This window comes from Cebus imitator, unplaced genomic scaffold, assembly GCF_001604975.1.
Source record: "Cebus imitator isolate Cc_AM_T3 unplaced genomic scaffold, Cebus_imitator-1.0 Scaffold148, whole genome shotgun sequence".
NCBI classification, from domain to species: domain Eukaryota; kingdom Metazoa; phylum Chordata; class Mammalia; order Primates; family Cebidae; genus Cebus; species Cebus imitator.
This window is the reverse complement of record NW_016107463.1, coordinates 264818-281527: the sequence shown is the minus strand read 5'-3', so window position 1 is coordinate 281527 and position 16710 is coordinate 264818. Positions and strand designations below refer to the sequence as shown.

The window sequence follows — 16710 nt, the reverse complement described above, 5'->3', positions numbered from 1 at the left end:
TTACAGGCATGCACCGCCACTCCTGGCTGATTTTCTTGTATTTTAGTAGAGACTGGTTTCACAAGCTGGCCAGGATGGTCTCAATCTCCTGACCTCATGATCCACCCACCTCGGCCTCCCAAAGTGCTGGGATTACAGGTGCCTGCACATCCATCCTTATTCAAATGCAGGTAGACCTTTAGGGAGGCTGAGATAGGAGGATCACTTAAGCCCAGAAGTGCAAGGCTGCAGTGAGGCATGATTTCAGGTAGACCTGCATTTGAATGAGGATGGATTTGCTCCCAGTCATGTCGGTTGAAAATACTAGTAATCAGATTTGAAAATACTAGTAATCAGATTTCACCACCTCTCTATACCAAGCCCACATCCTTGCCTTTAGAAAGTCAGCCCTGCTAGATGGAGTCGCCAGGGTGCTCCAAGCAAATATCATCCTCCCTCACCCCAAGGCAAGACCCTGCCAGGAGATGGAGACTATTTCTCCAACACATCACATTTCTAATATCTTATATAAGACCTTATTCAACTCATATCCAATGATTTGAAAGCCTAACCCAAATCTCAATGTCATTCTGACAATATTTCTATTAAATAAAATCGTCTGTTTTCTTGGGGGCTTTTAAAATCAATCTGCCACAAAAGTCTTCCGAACAAGTTAATAACACAGATGTGCTGACTCACACTCCCCAGCAAGCACTCCTCCATGAAGAATCAATGGACTTTGTTCAACGCATTAAACCGCAGTTGAGCCGTAATGCAATTAAAACAGCTCTTCCAAGTCTTCCTCATGTTAAAACAGCTCTTCCAATTCTTCCTCATGTTAAAAAAAAAAATATGCTAGCATACCAAACTCTTGGGAGTTACAGAATCAAGATCTCAGATCAGTCCGTTGGAGCCGAGCTAACATTTACTAAGTGTATATCACACAGAAGGCACTGAGGCATGTACATACACCACTCTGCAAACTAGACACTGTTTGGGTAAGCTAGACCAACGTGGTAGCTCATGCCTTTAATCTCAGTATTTTGGGAGGCCGGGGTAGGTCGATCACCTGAGGTCAGGAGTTCGAGACCAGCCTGGCCAACATGGTGAAACCCCGTCTCTACTAAAAATACAAAAATTGGCTGGGTGTAGTAGTCCCAGCTACTTGGGAGGCTGAGGTGGGAGAATAGCTTGAACCTGGGAGGTGGTGGATGCAGTGAGCTCAGATCATTCCACTTTGCTCCAGCCTGGGTGACAGAGCAAGACTGTTGAAAGAAAAGTGGCCAGGCATGGTGGCTCACACCTGTAATCCCAGCACTTTGGGAGGCTGAGGCATGCGAATCATGAGGTCAGGAGTTTGAGACCGGTCTGACCAACATGGTGAAACCCATCTCTACTAAGAATACAAAAATTAGCCAGGTGTGGTAGTGCTCACCTATAATCCCAGGTACTTGGGAGGCTGAGGCAGGAGAATCACTTGAATCCGGGAGGAGGAGGTTGCGGTGAGCCAAGATTGTGCCACTTTACTCCAGCCTGGGCAACAGAGCAAGACTGTCTAAAAAAATAATAATAATAAAATAAAGAAAAGAACAGAAAAAAGAAAAGAAAAGAAAGAGAGAAAGCTAGGGCTGGGTGGGTAGGCGTGGAGGCTCAGGCCTGTATGTACTCAGGAGGCCCAGGAGCTCAAGACCAGTCTGGGCAACAGAGCAAGACCTCATCTCTATTTTAAAAAATCAGTAATGAGCAAATTGAAGTTTAGAGAGTTGAAACGACTTGCCCGTGGCCTAATAAGACAAAACTGGGATTCAAACTCAGTCTGTCTCCAAATCCCTGTTTCTCCATATGCGGCTTGCCTCCAACTCTATGCAATGGTAACTAGACAATGTCAAAGGAATGTCCCGATGGCCTCCCTTCCTCCTGGGATGGGCCTGGGAACAAGCTTTTTGTTTTGCCCTCTGCCCCTCCTTTCAGTCTTTGGAAGCGTACGTTGGCACACCGTTTCTTGAGATGATGTGGTTTAAGGCTTCTTGGGCACAGTCACAACTGAGTCATACTTCCTGCCAGTCATGCCAGCTCACCTTGCCTGAGTGCTAAGGCTTCACAGATTCTTGGCTCATCTCACACCGTGAATTTCAACTTCCATTTGAGGTCATTTCCTGTTGGCCTCAGGTGTCACCTAGATGTATAATTTGCCTCTCACTGTTATTCCTGGAAGGTTTCTTATTGCCTTGACTCTGTTAGAGGTGAGTTCCATCAAGGAAGGATTTGCTGGCTTATTCGCCACTGTATTCCCAGAACTTGATAAATCTTTACTAAATAAACAGATGCCATATCTTCGCCACATTTCTAGGAGGTAAGGAAACTAAGATACAGGAACATTGAGGTTGCTTTTTTACGACCATGCAAGAATGAGGCTTCCTAGAATTAGATGTAAGAACAGCCAGAACTGGGGTGAGGGTACCCATCTGATACAGCAACCCAGCTTTCCCAACGCCACACTGTGCAAACTTTGGAATAACAAAAATGGGTTTCAAAAGTTACTATTCTAGCCTGGTGTGATGGCTCACACCTGTAATCCCAGCACTTTGGGAGGCCGAGGCAGGTGGATCACCTGAGGTCAGGAGTTCAAGACCAGCCTGGCCAACATGGTGAAACCTCATCTCTACTGAAAATACAAAAATTAGCCAGGCGTGGTGGTGCACGCCTGTAGTCCCAGCTACTCGGGAGGCTGAGGCAGGAGAATTGCTTGAACCCAGGAGGCAGAGGTTGCAGTGAGCTGAAATCACACCATTGCACTCCAGCCTGGGCGACAAGAGTGAAACTCCATCTCAAAAAAATAAATAAATAAAAGTTACCGTTCTCTGTTCCCAAGTCTTTGGCACCAAAGGAAAAGACATCCATCTTCTGTATGTGCTGTCTGTGTGAATGACTCCAACAGGGAGTGAAAAGCTAACAGTTCCTGCCCCACCTGCCAAGTTCTCACTAGCATCATCAAGAAGAAAGCTTTCCCTCAGCCTACCTGAAAGGAAGGAAGCCAGGGAGGGGTGTGCAGAGATCTCCTGAAATGTCATCTTCCTTTCTGCACCCAGAGGATCCTGAAGATCCCCCAAAAGAGACTGGAGCCCAATATATTCTAGCTAACATCATGGGTAATGCACTATTCATGGCTGGTGAAATTCTAAGTAGCTTCGTAATGAATTATGCTCCATTAGATATTTGTGACTTTCCTTCCACCACATATAGATGGTATAAGTAAAGGACTATTGATTGATCAGAAGAAACACCGGAAAATAAGTCTGAGTACCAAAACACTAAGTGCTTCTACAACAAAATATAAACAAATCAGGAAATGTAATGGAAATAAAAACACAAATAGAAAATAGAAGTGAGGCTGGGCACAATGGTTCATGCCTATAATCCCAGTACTTTGGGAGGCTGTGGCAGGCAGTTCATTTGAGGCCAGGAGTTCAAGACCAGCCTGGCCAACGTGGCAAAACCCCGTCTCTACTAAAAATACAAAAATCAGCCAGGCATGGTGGTGCATGCCTGTAATCCCAGCTGCTTGGGAGGCTGAGTGAGAGGACCGCTTGACTCAAGGAGGTGGAGGTTGCAGTAAGCCAGGATCTCACCACTGTGCTCCAGCCTGGCAACAGAGCAAGACTTGAATGAATGAACAAACAAATGAAAGAAAGAGAAAGAGAGAAAGAGAGAGGAAGGGAGGGAGGGAGGGAGGGAGGGAAGGGAATAGAAGTGGCTAATTTCTGTACACCACCAAGAATTGAGAAATCTGGCCACACATTGAGATTCTTTACTCCACTGCTTCTTGCTGTATCCAGGGGCAGGCTGACGAGCTGACTTAGTAATTCCTGAGAACCCTCCACTGGAGGTTTTCAAATCATAATTAATACAAAACATGTCATAAAAAGGCTCACTAATCACTGATCATTAAAATACATTCTCTTCCACGGAATGCCTTTATTAGCTTCACTCTGAAAACACTGCTTGTTTCTGCCCCTCTCAGGGACCAAAGACGGACTGATGTCAGGCCCAAAGTGCATGAAGCAAAATGAACCACGATTCATCTCTGACAGCTCTGTGCTTTATGGATGGACAGATGTGGATGGTTCTGGAACAAAAGGGTTTGTTCTCTCTCTCTCTCTCTCTCTCTCTCTCTCTCAAGGGTTTGTTCTCTCTCTCTCTCTCTCTCTCTCTCTCTCTCTCTGTTTCTTTTTTGAGACCAGGTCTCACTCTGGGTCTTCAGCCTCACCCAAGCTGGAGTGCGGTGGCACAATCTCGGCTCACTGCAACTTCTGCCTCCCGGGTTTAAGCAATTCGCCTGCCTCAGCCTCCCAAGTAGCTGGGATCACATGTATGAGCCACCATGCCCGGCTAATTTTGTATTTTTGTATTTTAGGCCAGGCTGGTCTCAAACTCCTGACCTCAGGTGATCTGCTCACCTCGGCCTCCCAAAATGCTGGGATGATAGGTTTGAGCCATCACACCTGGCCTGTTTTTTTTTTACTTTTTCTAATAAGTCAGTCTACTCTGTAGTTGAGGAAAAAGAGTGTCTTCCCTTTCTCGGAATTTTCCTGATACCCTACTTAAGGTCAAAACGAGAAAGTGTCCCAATAGGTAGGAAGATGGGCCAGCTCTTGCATTAAAAGATGTGCTGAACCCACCACATTTGAAGCAATGACACAGAGAAGGATCCACGAGCCTGGCACTGCAACTTGAGATGATGCTTCCTGGATATAAATCTGTCTTAGTAGGAAATGCATCATGTCTGTGTCCCACTCCAGAAATAGGAAACTTCTAGAATCCGTGCCAGTGTGGTGGAACTGATGGAACCACTGGGAGAGCTTCCATTTCTCTACCACATGTACCTACTTCCCCCTCACTCTCTGCTCCTGCCTCTTTCCCAGCCCCTGTTCCCATCTTTCTGCTTTCTCATCTTTTTCGCTCTCCTTCTCCCCCAAGCATGCTTTTACTTACAATTGGAAGCCACAGTCTCTGCTTAATATCACTAAATGTTAATCTGGACCGAGAGGTTGCTGTCCTCTGCCCCCTACCTGGTGAGCTTGCATGAAAGTAGCCAGTGGTAGCTTTGTAATATCAAGCCAAACCTAAGAAGCACAAAATTCTCACAGGCTGCATGGTCTCTGCACATTACCCAACTCATCACCAGTGCCCATTTTCTCTGGTCAAGTGCATTCATTTTCACATGATTTTATTAAGTGAAATTCAGGCCAGGTGAGGTGGCTCACAGCCAGGTGATGTGGCTCACGCCTGTAATCTTGTCATTTTGGGAGGCCGAGGTGGGCAAATCACCTGAGGTCAGGAGTTCGAGACCAGCCTGGCCAACATGGTGAAACCCTATCCCTACTAAAAATGCAAAAATTGGCCAGGCATGGTGGCGGGTACCTGTGATCCCCGCTACTCGGGAGGCTGAGGTAGGAGAATCACTTGAACCCAGGAGGCAGAGGTTGCAGTGAGCCAAGACGCACCACTGTACTCCAGCCTGGGCAACAAGAGCAAAACTCTGTCTCCAAAAAAAAAAAAAAAAAATGTCAGTCGAGGTGGCTCACACTTTTAATCTCAGCACTGTGGGAGGCCGAGGCGGGTGGATCACCTGAGGTCGGGAGTTCGAGATCAGCCTGACTAACATGGAGAAATCCTGTCTCTACTAAAAATACAAAAAATTAGCCGGGCATGGTGGCACATGCCTGTAATCCCACTTACTCTTGAGGCTGAGGCAGGAGAATCGCTTGAACCCAGGAGGCGGAGGTTGCAGTGAGCCGAGACTGCGCTATTGCACTCCGGCCTGGGTGACAAGAGTGAAACTCCGTCTCCAAAAAAAAAAAAAAAATTCCTAATATGCCCCCATCCTCAGCTGCTGATTGTGTTTTTGCTTCCTTCCCTCCAGCAACACAGTTTCATGGAACATGAAGAAAGCTACCTACCTACCCAAGGAATGAAAGCTGTGATTCTCTTGTGATAGGAACTGTCTGCATGAAACCCTGAAATTCCATTTTCTCCCTTTGTTTATTTTTGGGTCAGTACGTACTTACTGAGCAAAGTTAGAATATTCCATTTAAATGTAAAACTGTCTTCTCCCATGACTGGCAGGGCAGCACTGCCATAAGCAGACCAATTGAACAAGTTAGAAATTTGGTCTCCAATAAAAATAGGTATTGGGAGCTTTATATGACCACAAGGCAATAAGCACATCTTAATCTACTGCCTAAGCTTCTCCTGAGAAGAAAGTCCTGTGCCTGGGAGCCTTAAGATCCAAATCATCTGTCAGTGAAAGGATTTATGACACATCCTTCCCAAAGAAAGAATATCCCAATACACTGCCTCGTTCCATTGACTTTTTCTTCCAGACAGGGTCTTGCCCTGTCACCCAGCCTAGAGTACAGTGGCACGAACACAGCTCACTGCAGCCTGGACCTCCTGGGTTCAAGTGATCCTCCCACCTCAGCCTCCCAAGTAGCTGGGACTACAGGTGCGTGCCACCACGCCCAGCTCATTTTTTTTATTTTTTGTAGAGACAGGGTCTCACCATGTTATCCATGCTGATCTTAAACTCCTGGGCTCAAGCAATCCTCCTGCGTCAGCCTCCCAAAGTGCTGGGATTACAAACATGAGCCACTGCACGCAGCCTCCACCAACTTCAAGCAGTCCGAGCTCCCATGTCTGAGGGAAACCTTTTCAATGGTACCAGCTACAGAGGTGAGGTGTGCTATCAACTGCTTGAGAGGTAACTTAGGAGCTGTGTAAATATAAATATGACCCACAGCAGAGAATATCAGAATTTTACAGAAAATACAAGAGATTCAATTCACACCTTTAAACACTACAGATCTACAGGACAATGTAGAAGACTCAGGAAGGCTGGCAACCAATAAATTATATGTAGGTTAAATTACCTCTGCTTCTCTTACCTTGCTGACACCTTGGTGGGCTCAAGAATCAAGACAGTGCTGAATGTGGACCCAGCACAGCTGCTCACACCTGTAATCTCAGCACTTTGGGAGGCTGAGGCAGGAGGACCACTTGAGGCCAGGGGTTCGAGACCAGTCTGGGCAAACATAGCAAGACCCCGTCTCTTCAAAAAAATGTAAAAAATTAGCTGAGCACGGTGGCACGTGCCTGCAGTCCTAGCTACTAGGCTGAGGCAGGAGAATTGTTCAAGCCCAGGAAATGAAGCCTTCAGTGAGCTTTGATCATGACACTGCACTCTAGCCTGGGTGACACAGCAAGATCCTGTCTCAAAAAAAAAATTTTTTTAAAGAGAAGGCTGAATGTTTTGACCATTTCCTTTTAAGGCACTGATCATTGATGAAAGCTGTTCTTGAATGGTGACATAGGTGCCAAGCTGAATAAAAGAGGAATGTGGTTCAGCAAAAATCGCACTTCTCAAATATGGCAGGACCCACCCCAGCATAACAGCATCCCTGCACCTGGGAACCAGGATTAAGAGGCTGGGGGCCAAGGGAGCGAGGAGAAATATGCTGCATCTGCCATCTGACAGTGGGTGAAATTATGAAGGGCTCCATTGTAAATAAATACATGGGCTGGGCGCAGTGGCTCATGCCTGTAATCTTGGCACTTTGGGAGGCCGAGGCAAGAGGATCATTTGAGGTCAGGAGTTCGAGACCAGTCTGGACAACATAGTGAAACCCTGTCTCTGGTAAAAATACAAAATTATCTGGGCATGGTGGTGGGTACCTGTAATCCCAGCTACCCGGGAGGCTGAGGCAAGAGAACTGCTTGAACCCAGGAAGCAGAGGTTGCAGTAAGCCAAGATAGCGCCATTGCACTCCAGCTGAGTGACAGAGCAAGATCCTTTCTCAAAAAAAAAAATAGCAATACATGGCTGGGCACGGTGGCTCATGCCTGTAATCCTAGCACTTTGGGAGGCTGAGGTGGGTGGATCACTTGATCAATTTAAGACCAGCCTGGCCAACATGGTGAAACCACGTCTCTACTAAAAACACAAAAATTAGCCAGTTGTGACACCTGACACCTATGAATCGCAGCTACTCAGGAAGCTGAAGCAGGAGAATGGCTTGAACCCAGGAGGTGGAGGTGGAGTTGCAGTGAGCCGAGATCACACCACTGCACTCCAGCATGGGTGACAGAGCGAGACTCTGTCTTTAAAAAAAAAGAAAGCGGCTGGGTGCGGTGGCTCACGCCTGTAATCCTACCACTTTGGGAGGCCAAGGTGGGTGGATCACCTGAGGTCAGGAGTTCAAGACCAGCCTGGCCGTCATGGTGAAACCCCATCTTTATTAATTAAAAAAAAAGAAAGAAAGAAAGCAATATAAAAGTAAACAAGGAAAGGGAGACTTAAATTTATGTACAAAAAAAGGATGAAGCGTATGTCCAAAATTAAGAGAAATTTTCAGTAAGTACCTGGGTCCGTAAGGCTCCAGTCATTCTCCTTACCTCACATGCTATTTTCCATATCAATCTACACATAACACTGGTAATGCCACGCCTTTAATTTTTGCAATTGTTCTTCAACCTAATGAGTAAAGAAGAATGAAGAAAGGCAGTACATTTTTACACATGTAGCAAATATAAACCCTACTCAGGTTTTTTTTTTTTCAGGCAAGCGTGATTTTCAAAAGTCACTGTCTTCATTCTGAAAGACATGACTCTTGCATATTTATCAAGTCTAAGCTGGAACTTTATTGCTGTTGACCAAATCATCTAGATGAAGGAAGAGTACAACACGATCTTCAGAAAATGTTATAAAGCTTCAGGCAGAATAAAGTTAGAATGAGTTGCCAGGTTCCAAAAGATGTAACATTTTAGATTTCAGCCGGGCGCAGTGGCTCACGCCTGTAATCCCAGCACTTTGGGAGGCCGAGGCAGGTGGATCACGAGGTCAAGAGATCGAGACCATCCTGGTCAACATGGTGAAACCCCGTCTCTACTAAAAATACAAAAAATTAGCTGGGTATGGTGGCGCGTGCCTGTAATCCCAGCTACTCAGGAGGCTGAGGCAGGAGAATTGCCTGAACCCAGGAGGCGGAGGTTGCGGTGAGCCGAGATCGCGCCATTGCACTCCAGCCTGGGTAACAAGAGTGAAACTCTGTCTCAAAAAAAAAAAAAAAAAACATTTTAGATTTCATTTATTAAGGGCATCGCAAGGCTGTTGCATAACCGTGTCCACATAATCGTAATAGCCAACATTCCATTAACTCTGATTTTTCAGAGAACCAAGGCAGTAAAAAGAAGAGATATTAAAAGTTAACTACATAGTACATTTGGGGAACAGTGGTTTGATTTGGCCGGGGCCCAGGACACAAGGGAAGGGCAGAGGATGAGGCTGAATGAAGTCAGTCCAGGAGGACTTTAAATGTCACACAAAGGGGCTTAGACTTGTATTCTAAAACAGGCTGTGCTGACCCAAGGAATGTGGAGATGATGACGTGTGTCTTGCTGTTAGGAAACTTACAATCTAATGGGAGTGACATCTAGAGAGGGTCCTGAGCTACAGAAGGGCAGGAGAGAAATGAAGTATGGCTAGGGTGATGAGAAAAACCTTTCCTGGGAATGTGGCGTTTCAGTTGGACCCTGAAGAGTAGGCAGAATTTTGACAGCAGTGGATGGCAACGAAAGAGCATAATAAATCGAGAGAGTGTGCAAAGAAATCAGGCATGGGAGCTTATGCCTGTAATCCCAGCACTTTGAGAAGCTGAGGAGGGTGGATGGCTTGAGCTCAGGAGTTTGAGACCAGCCTGGTGAACATGGTGAAACCCTGTCTCTACAAAAAATACAAAATTAGCCAGGCCTGGTGGCACACACCTGTAGTTCTAGCTACTCAGGAGCCTGAGACGGGAGAATTGCTTGAGCCTGGGAGGTAGAGGTTGCAGTGAGCCAAGATCATGCCACTGCACTACAGCCTGGGTGACAGAGCAAAACCCTGTCTCAAAAAATAAAAATAAAAAAAGAGAATGTGCAGACTCGGAAACAGAAAAACATAGAACATGCTCAGAAAGTGGTGAGTATTTCACTTCAACTGGACCTCCCCCTTTGTCCCGGGTATTCTCTGTTGACATGGCACTGATTGTGGTTTGTCGTTATTCCTGTTCCTATTTTTCCTATTTTATTTTGAACTTCTTCCATGTTACACATATAAATAGTTTGCTCCTTTTTACTGCTGAATAGTATTCCATTGAAAGGACATACCACCATTGGTTGATGCACTCACCTATTGGTAGACATCTGGATTGTTTCCAGGTTTTGGCTATTCTAAACAAAACAGGCATAGTCGCTTTTAATTTCTGCCTTTACTGTTTGGCAATTCCTCCTATGTTCTCTTTCCAAAGTGCCTCTTACTTGGCCATGGTTTGAAAACTGATAAGGCTGGGTTGAGGGTACATGGAAGTCCATCACACCATTCTATTTTTTTTTTTTCAGTTCAAACTCATTTCCCTTTTATTAAAGGGAAGTTACCATAACATTGTTTGGTATTCAATAAAGACAAAGGTGTTCAAATAAGGTAACATGTTATCATCAGCATTTCTAGGGGACTGCTTACAATCAAGTAGCAATACCAAAAAGTCCTCAGGAAGCTTCTCCGTGGGGTTTACACTTTGTCTAGGCCCAGGTCCTCTGGAGTGGAAATTCTCAATTCATTTAAAGTAGGTCTGAGTTCTTTGATGGCATAGGGGTAAGATTTTTCTTATGAGGTCCTGCTTTGTCCTTAACACCCTCGAGGATGCAAACCACCCTAGCAAAAGCATTTAACTGTCTGCATGCCCGCAACGCAACATCAGTGATTTGGGGTTCGGGAACCAGACCACAGCCAGCAAGTGTGTTCAATTCTTTATGCAATTCCCAGGCATCTATCTCTGGCTTGTTGAAGCCTGCTACCCAGCAAGCATCAAACTCCTCATCTGCCTCATGTGAACCACAGGAGCAGCAGCAAACTGACAGGATAGCCGTGGTGAAGCCCAGGCACAGCGGCAGAGAACAATGCCCAGCATGACGGCAATGATGACACACAGGCTGAGGCTAGAAAGAAGCCCCATTCTCTCTTTTTTATATAGCCTTAAACTTTTCCATACTTAAAAAAAAAAAAAAGAAAAGAAAATTAAACACACTATAAACTGCTTTTTCTTGACAGTATTGCCATACTGAAAATATGGCCGGGCGCGGTGGCAAATGCCTGTAATGCCAGCACTTTGGGAGTCCAAGGTGGGCAGATCACAAGGTCAGGAGATCGAAACCATCCTGATCAACATGGTGAAACCCTGTCTCTACTAAAATGCAAAAAAATTAGCCAGGCGTGGTGGCGTGTGCCTGCAGTCCCAGCAACTCAGGAGGCTGAGGCAGGGGAATCGCTTGAACCCGGCGGCGGCAGAGGTTGCAGTGAGCCAAGATCCCACCACTGCCCTCCAGCTTGGTGACAGAGCAAAACACCACCACAAAAAAAAAAAAAAAAAAACCAATTCAGTAATTCTGTAGCTGAGCTAATGGGTCAAACTTAGGGGCTTCATTTAAAGAAGGTTTAAGTTTAATTCCCATATAATACTCAAATCACGGAGAGTGTTTGCTAAAAATACAAATTCTTTGTGCTATTCTCTGAACTACCTAGCACCCTAAATCATTCTTAAGAGCAGGCAGTTTAGAAGACTGGAAAACACCGAATTCTCTTCCTGGATGATCTAACCTCCAATTTGGTTTCATATCAGAAAAAGAATAACAAGAAATTTAATTCCTAATGGAATCTCTTTCTATTCCTATCTTTCCATTTCTTCTCCATCAGTCTCAGATTCTCAAAAACATTGAGGTTACATCTAGCAGCCAGCTCATTACAGAGGAAAACAGTAGTAAGGAGATGATCAACAGGAACTAGAAAGTAACTTGCAAATGGGAAACATAAGAAAAGAAAAAAGGAAGTCAAATACAAAGAGAAATATGAAGGAAGGCCTGGCGCAGTGGCTCACATCGTAGTCCCAGCACTTTGGGAGGCTAAGGCAGGTGGATCACCTGAGACTGGGAGTTCAAGACCAGCCTGGCCAACATGGAGAAACCCACCCCCTCTACTAAAAATACAAAATTAGCCAAACGCGGTGGCACATGCCTGTAATCCCAGCTACTTAGGAGGCTGAGGCAAGGTCACAGGCAATCAAGAGCCCAATTTCAAGGATGAGGGATGAGGTCTTTGAGATTTTAACCTAGTCTCTAGTCAAGCTGGAGAACCTGGTTAATTCCAAGCCTCCGGGAGCTTGTGCTGTGAGCACCGAGTTTTGTCAGTATCTACCTGGAATTTTGACCTCCGTGTTTTTCTCATCCCCCCTAGATAAATTACCTCATCCTCAGCACACGTTAAACCCTACCCAAGGCTCCAGGCCAAGTCCTGTGCTCAGTTTGGAAAGGTTTATTCGCAGGAGTAGTATTAAGGGCTATTTACTAAGTCCCTACTGAGGGCCAGGCAAGGGATGAGGCACTATATGTGATCTGCATCTCAATTAAGAAGGAAACTGTGAGTCACAGACAATTGACTTGCCTAAGGTCATAAAAGAAAGATAGTATGAGGTTGAAATGAAGATTAGAAACCAAGCCTAGGTCTGGCCAGGTGGCTCACGCCTGTAATCCCAGCACTTTGGAAGGCTGAAGCAGGCAGATCACCTGAGGTTGGGAGTTCGAAACCAGCCTGACCAACATGGTGAAACCCCGTCTTTACTAATAATACAAAAATTAGCCAGGTGTGGTGGCACATGACTGTAATCCCAGCTACTTGGGAGGCTGAGGCAGGAGAATCACTTGGACCCAGGAGATAGAGGTTGCAGTGAGCTGAGGTCGTGCCATTGCACTCCAGCCTGGGCAACAAGAGAGAAACGCCATCTCAAAAAAGAAAAAGAAAGAAAGAGAGAAAAAGAGAAAGAGAAGAGAAAGAGAAAGAGAGAGAGAGAGAAAGGAAGGAAGGAAGGAAGGAAGGAAGGAAGGAAGGAAGGAAGAAATTTAGCCTGTTTGACTCTCCAAACCATGGTTTTTCTGGAAGAAGTGCAGTACCATGGAAAGGGAGCTTGAACTCTGGAGCCAGAGTATCTGGGTTCAAACCCCGGCTCCGCCACTCCCCTATCTGTGCCTCAGTTTCCCATTTGTAACACAGGAACAGTAACAGAATCTACTTCACAGGATCATTGTGTAGATTAAACAAATTAATATACATAAGTGTTTAGCCCTTATTAAGTACCCCCAGAACGATAGTCATTACTACTCTGTGTAAGAGGAATAAGGATCAATTCCATCTAGCTCTGTCTTGTGCCCCATGTATAATAAGCAGTCATAACGTTACCCTGTTCCTGACACCAAGGTGCCTTCTGGTTTTCAAGTTCCCATTTCTTTAACACAGGGCCTAGTGACCTACTAGGACCCAGGTTTCCCTGGGCCCGGCGCATCTTGTCGGTTCCTCCTTTCTCCTGCTCTCACTCCTGCCTTGTAAGTGGCATTCTGTCCCTGTGCCCCAGCTCCAGGTGGAGCACTTTCCAACATGCTTCTCTGCCAGGCAGGCTGCCCACCTCCCCAGCCCACCCACCTTCCAGGAGCCTTTCTTTACCTCCTGCTGGCCATCCCTGGTGACCGGTGTGCTGTGCTTTCCAGGACAACTCACTTTCTGTAAAAGCTGTAGATGTGCCCCACTCCCGAGAGAATTTCCTACTTTTTCAAGGTTCTGAGTGCTATTGGCCCTTCCATCCTTCAGCCCTTTTACATGATACTAGTGAATGAGACCATGAAATAGGGCAGGTATCTCATCATTATGAGCAGAACTCTGTGTTAGCATAACCACTGAATGATGATAGGTGGGTACCAAGAAAACGAAGCGCCCCCACCTCCTTTTCATAGCTGTTGATTCTGTCAACTGCTCTATTTTTTTGTTGTTGTTGTTGTTACAAAGTCTCGCTCAATCGTCCAGGCTGGAGTGCAGTGGCGCAATCTCGGCTCACCGCAACCTTCGCCTCCTGTGTCCAAGCAATTCTCCTGCCTCAGCCTCCTGAGTAGCTGGATTACAGGCGCCTACCATCACACCTGGCTAATTTTTGTATTTTTAGTAGAGACGGGGTTTCACCATGTTGGTCAGGCTGGTCTTGAACTCCTGACCTCATGATCCACCCACCTTGGCCTCTCAAAGTGCGGGATTACAGACGTAAGCCACCGAGCCCGGCCCAACTGCTCTATAATACTTGCTCCAGACCCTAGGTAAGAGAACAGTAGTAGGCTGGCGTGATATTGCTTTAATTAACACACAGACTCACCTACTACTAGCAAAAACCTTCACCAGGCCAGTGAGGTGGCTCACCCCTGAAATCCCAGTGCTTTGGGAGGCCAAGGTGGAAGGATCTCTTGAGCTCAGGAGTTTAAGACCAGCCTGAACAACAGAGAAAGACCTCACCCCTACAAAAAAAAAAAAAAAAAAAAAAAAGAAAATCAAAAAAATTAGCTGGGAATGGCATACACACCTGTGGTCCCAGGCACTCAGGAGGCTGAGGTGGGAGGATCGCTTGGGGTTGGGAGGTCATGGCTGCAGTGAGCTGTGATTGTACCACTGCACTGTACTCCAGAGCCTGGGTGACAGAGTGAGACACTGTCTCAAAAACAAACAAACCACCACCTCAGCCAGCCAGAGACCTGTTTAAGCTGCATATTAATATTTTAAAATGTAAAGAGATACTTAAGTCTTCACTGTGAAAAAATAAAATAAAATAAATAAAGCAATACTAAGCAATACTAATTGCACACTGCGTTCTCTAGCTACTGGCGTTTTGTTTGTCTAATTCTTGCTAATAAAATATCAGAGGCCTACAAGGCAAATTTCACTTGCAAATATCACTTGTTTCTTTTTAGTAATGACTCTTTTCAGTGAGAGACAAAACAAACAGAATGCTTAAAACTGGTTTCCAAAATGTAATTGACACATCACTGATAGGAGTATGACAGTCACTTCGGAAAACCGCGCACGCGCTGCACTTCTAGGCTCATACCCTTAGAGAGAAACTCAGGCACACATAGTAAGAGACACATTCAAATGAGTTCAGAGCAATAGTGTTCGTAACAGCAACCTCTGGAAACAACCCAATGTGTATGGAACAAAGAATAAATATACATCACGGCAGATTCATAGAAAGGATACTATTTTTCAGCCATAAAGAAATGAATGATTTGGGCCAGGCACAGTGGCTCACGCCTGTAATCCCAGCACTTTGGAAGGCCAAGGTGGGTGGATCACTTGAGGTCAGGAGTTTGAGACCAGCTTGGACAACATGGTGAAACCCTGACTCTACTAAAAATACAAAATTAGCCAGGCATGGTGGCGCGCATCTGTAATCCCAAGTACTCTGGAGGCTGAGGCATCAGAATCGCTTGAATCCAGGAGGCGGAGGTGTCAGTGAGCCAAGATCATGCCACTGCACTCCAGCCTGGGCAACAAGAGCAAAACTCTATCCCTACACCCACCCCTGCAAAAAAAAAAAAGATTTGTAGTTATATGCAGCAATCTCAGGATCAAAATGTTGAGTGAAAAAGAGCAAGCTTCAGACACTACAATGGGGAAAAATGTCTTTTCAACAAATGATGCTTGGACAAATGGGTATCCAAACGAAAAAGGATAAATCTGCTGGACCCCTACCCCACACCATATGCAAAAATTAATTCCAAATGGGCCAAAGACCTAAATGTAAGAGCTAAAACTATAAAGCTCTTAGAAGAAAACAAAAGCATAAATCTTTGTGACCTTGGATTCAGGAATGTTTTCTTACATGTTAAACCAAGGCACAAGGAACTAAAAGAAAAAAAGAAGGCTGGTCTGAAGGTAGTGAGTTACCTCAATTGATTGTTCACACTGAGTTACAGGTTGAACTCCTTGTTCTATTATTTCCCCTTTTCTTACTACTGCATTTGATGAAAGGAAGGGAGGGAGGAAGGAAGGAAAAAAGGAAGGAGGGAGGGAGGGAAGGAGAGAAGGAAGGAAGGAAAAAGGAAGGGGGAAGGGAGAAAAGAGGAAGAGAGGGAGGGAGGGAAGAGAAGAAAAAAGAAACACTGAACTTCATCAAAAAACTTTATTTTTTTTTTTTAGGCAGAGTCTCACTCTGTCATCCAGGCTGTATTGCAGTGGCGAGATCTTGGCTCAGTGAAACCTCCGCCTCCCAGGTTCAAGCGATTCTCCTGCCTCAGCCTCCAGAGTAGCTGGGATTACAGGCATGCACCACCATGCCTGGCTAATTTTTGTATTTTTAGTAGAGACAAGATTTTGCCATGTTGTCCAGGCTGATCTCAAATCCCTGACCTCAGATGAGCCATTGTGCTCAGCCTGAACTTCATCAAAATTTAAAACTTTTGATCCTAGGTCAGGCACCTATAATTCTAGCACTTTGGGAGACTGAGGTGGGCAGATTGCCTGTGCTCAGGAGTTCAAGACCAGCCTGGGCAACATGGTGAAACCCTGATTCTACTAAAAATACAAAAAAAATTAGCTGGGCATGGTGGCAAATGCCTGCAATCCCAGCTACTAGGAGGCTGAGGCACAAGAATGGCTTGAACTAGGGAGGCGGAGGTTGTATTGAGCCTAGATCACACCACTGCACTTCAGCCTGGGAGACAGAGCAAGATTCCATTAAAATAAAATAAAATAAAATAAAATAAAACTTTTGATCCTTTTGTGGTTCACAAGCAAGGTGATTGGGTTTTTTTCTTTTTTTTTTTTTTTTTTTT

The 16710-nt window shown here is 45.3% G+C and overlaps 1 protein-coding gene across 3 annotated transcripts in view; it reads right to left on the bottom strand.

The window, feature by feature from the left end:
- PITPNC1 (phosphatidylinositol transfer protein cytoplasmic 1) overlaps window positions 1-16710 on the bottom strand; it is a 324051-nt gene that overhangs the window by 275748 nt on the left and 31593 nt on the right. Inside the window, exon 2 of one of the 3 annotated variants that reach the window (XM_037743593.1) lies at window positions 8277-8509. The exons of the other annotated variants lie outside the window; for them this stretch is intronic. The gene's annotated coding sequence lies outside the window, so the exon portion shown is untranslated. Of the gene's footprint in view, window positions 1-8276; window positions 8510-16710 lie in introns of those variants that run through there. 3 annotated transcript variants of the gene reach the window in all.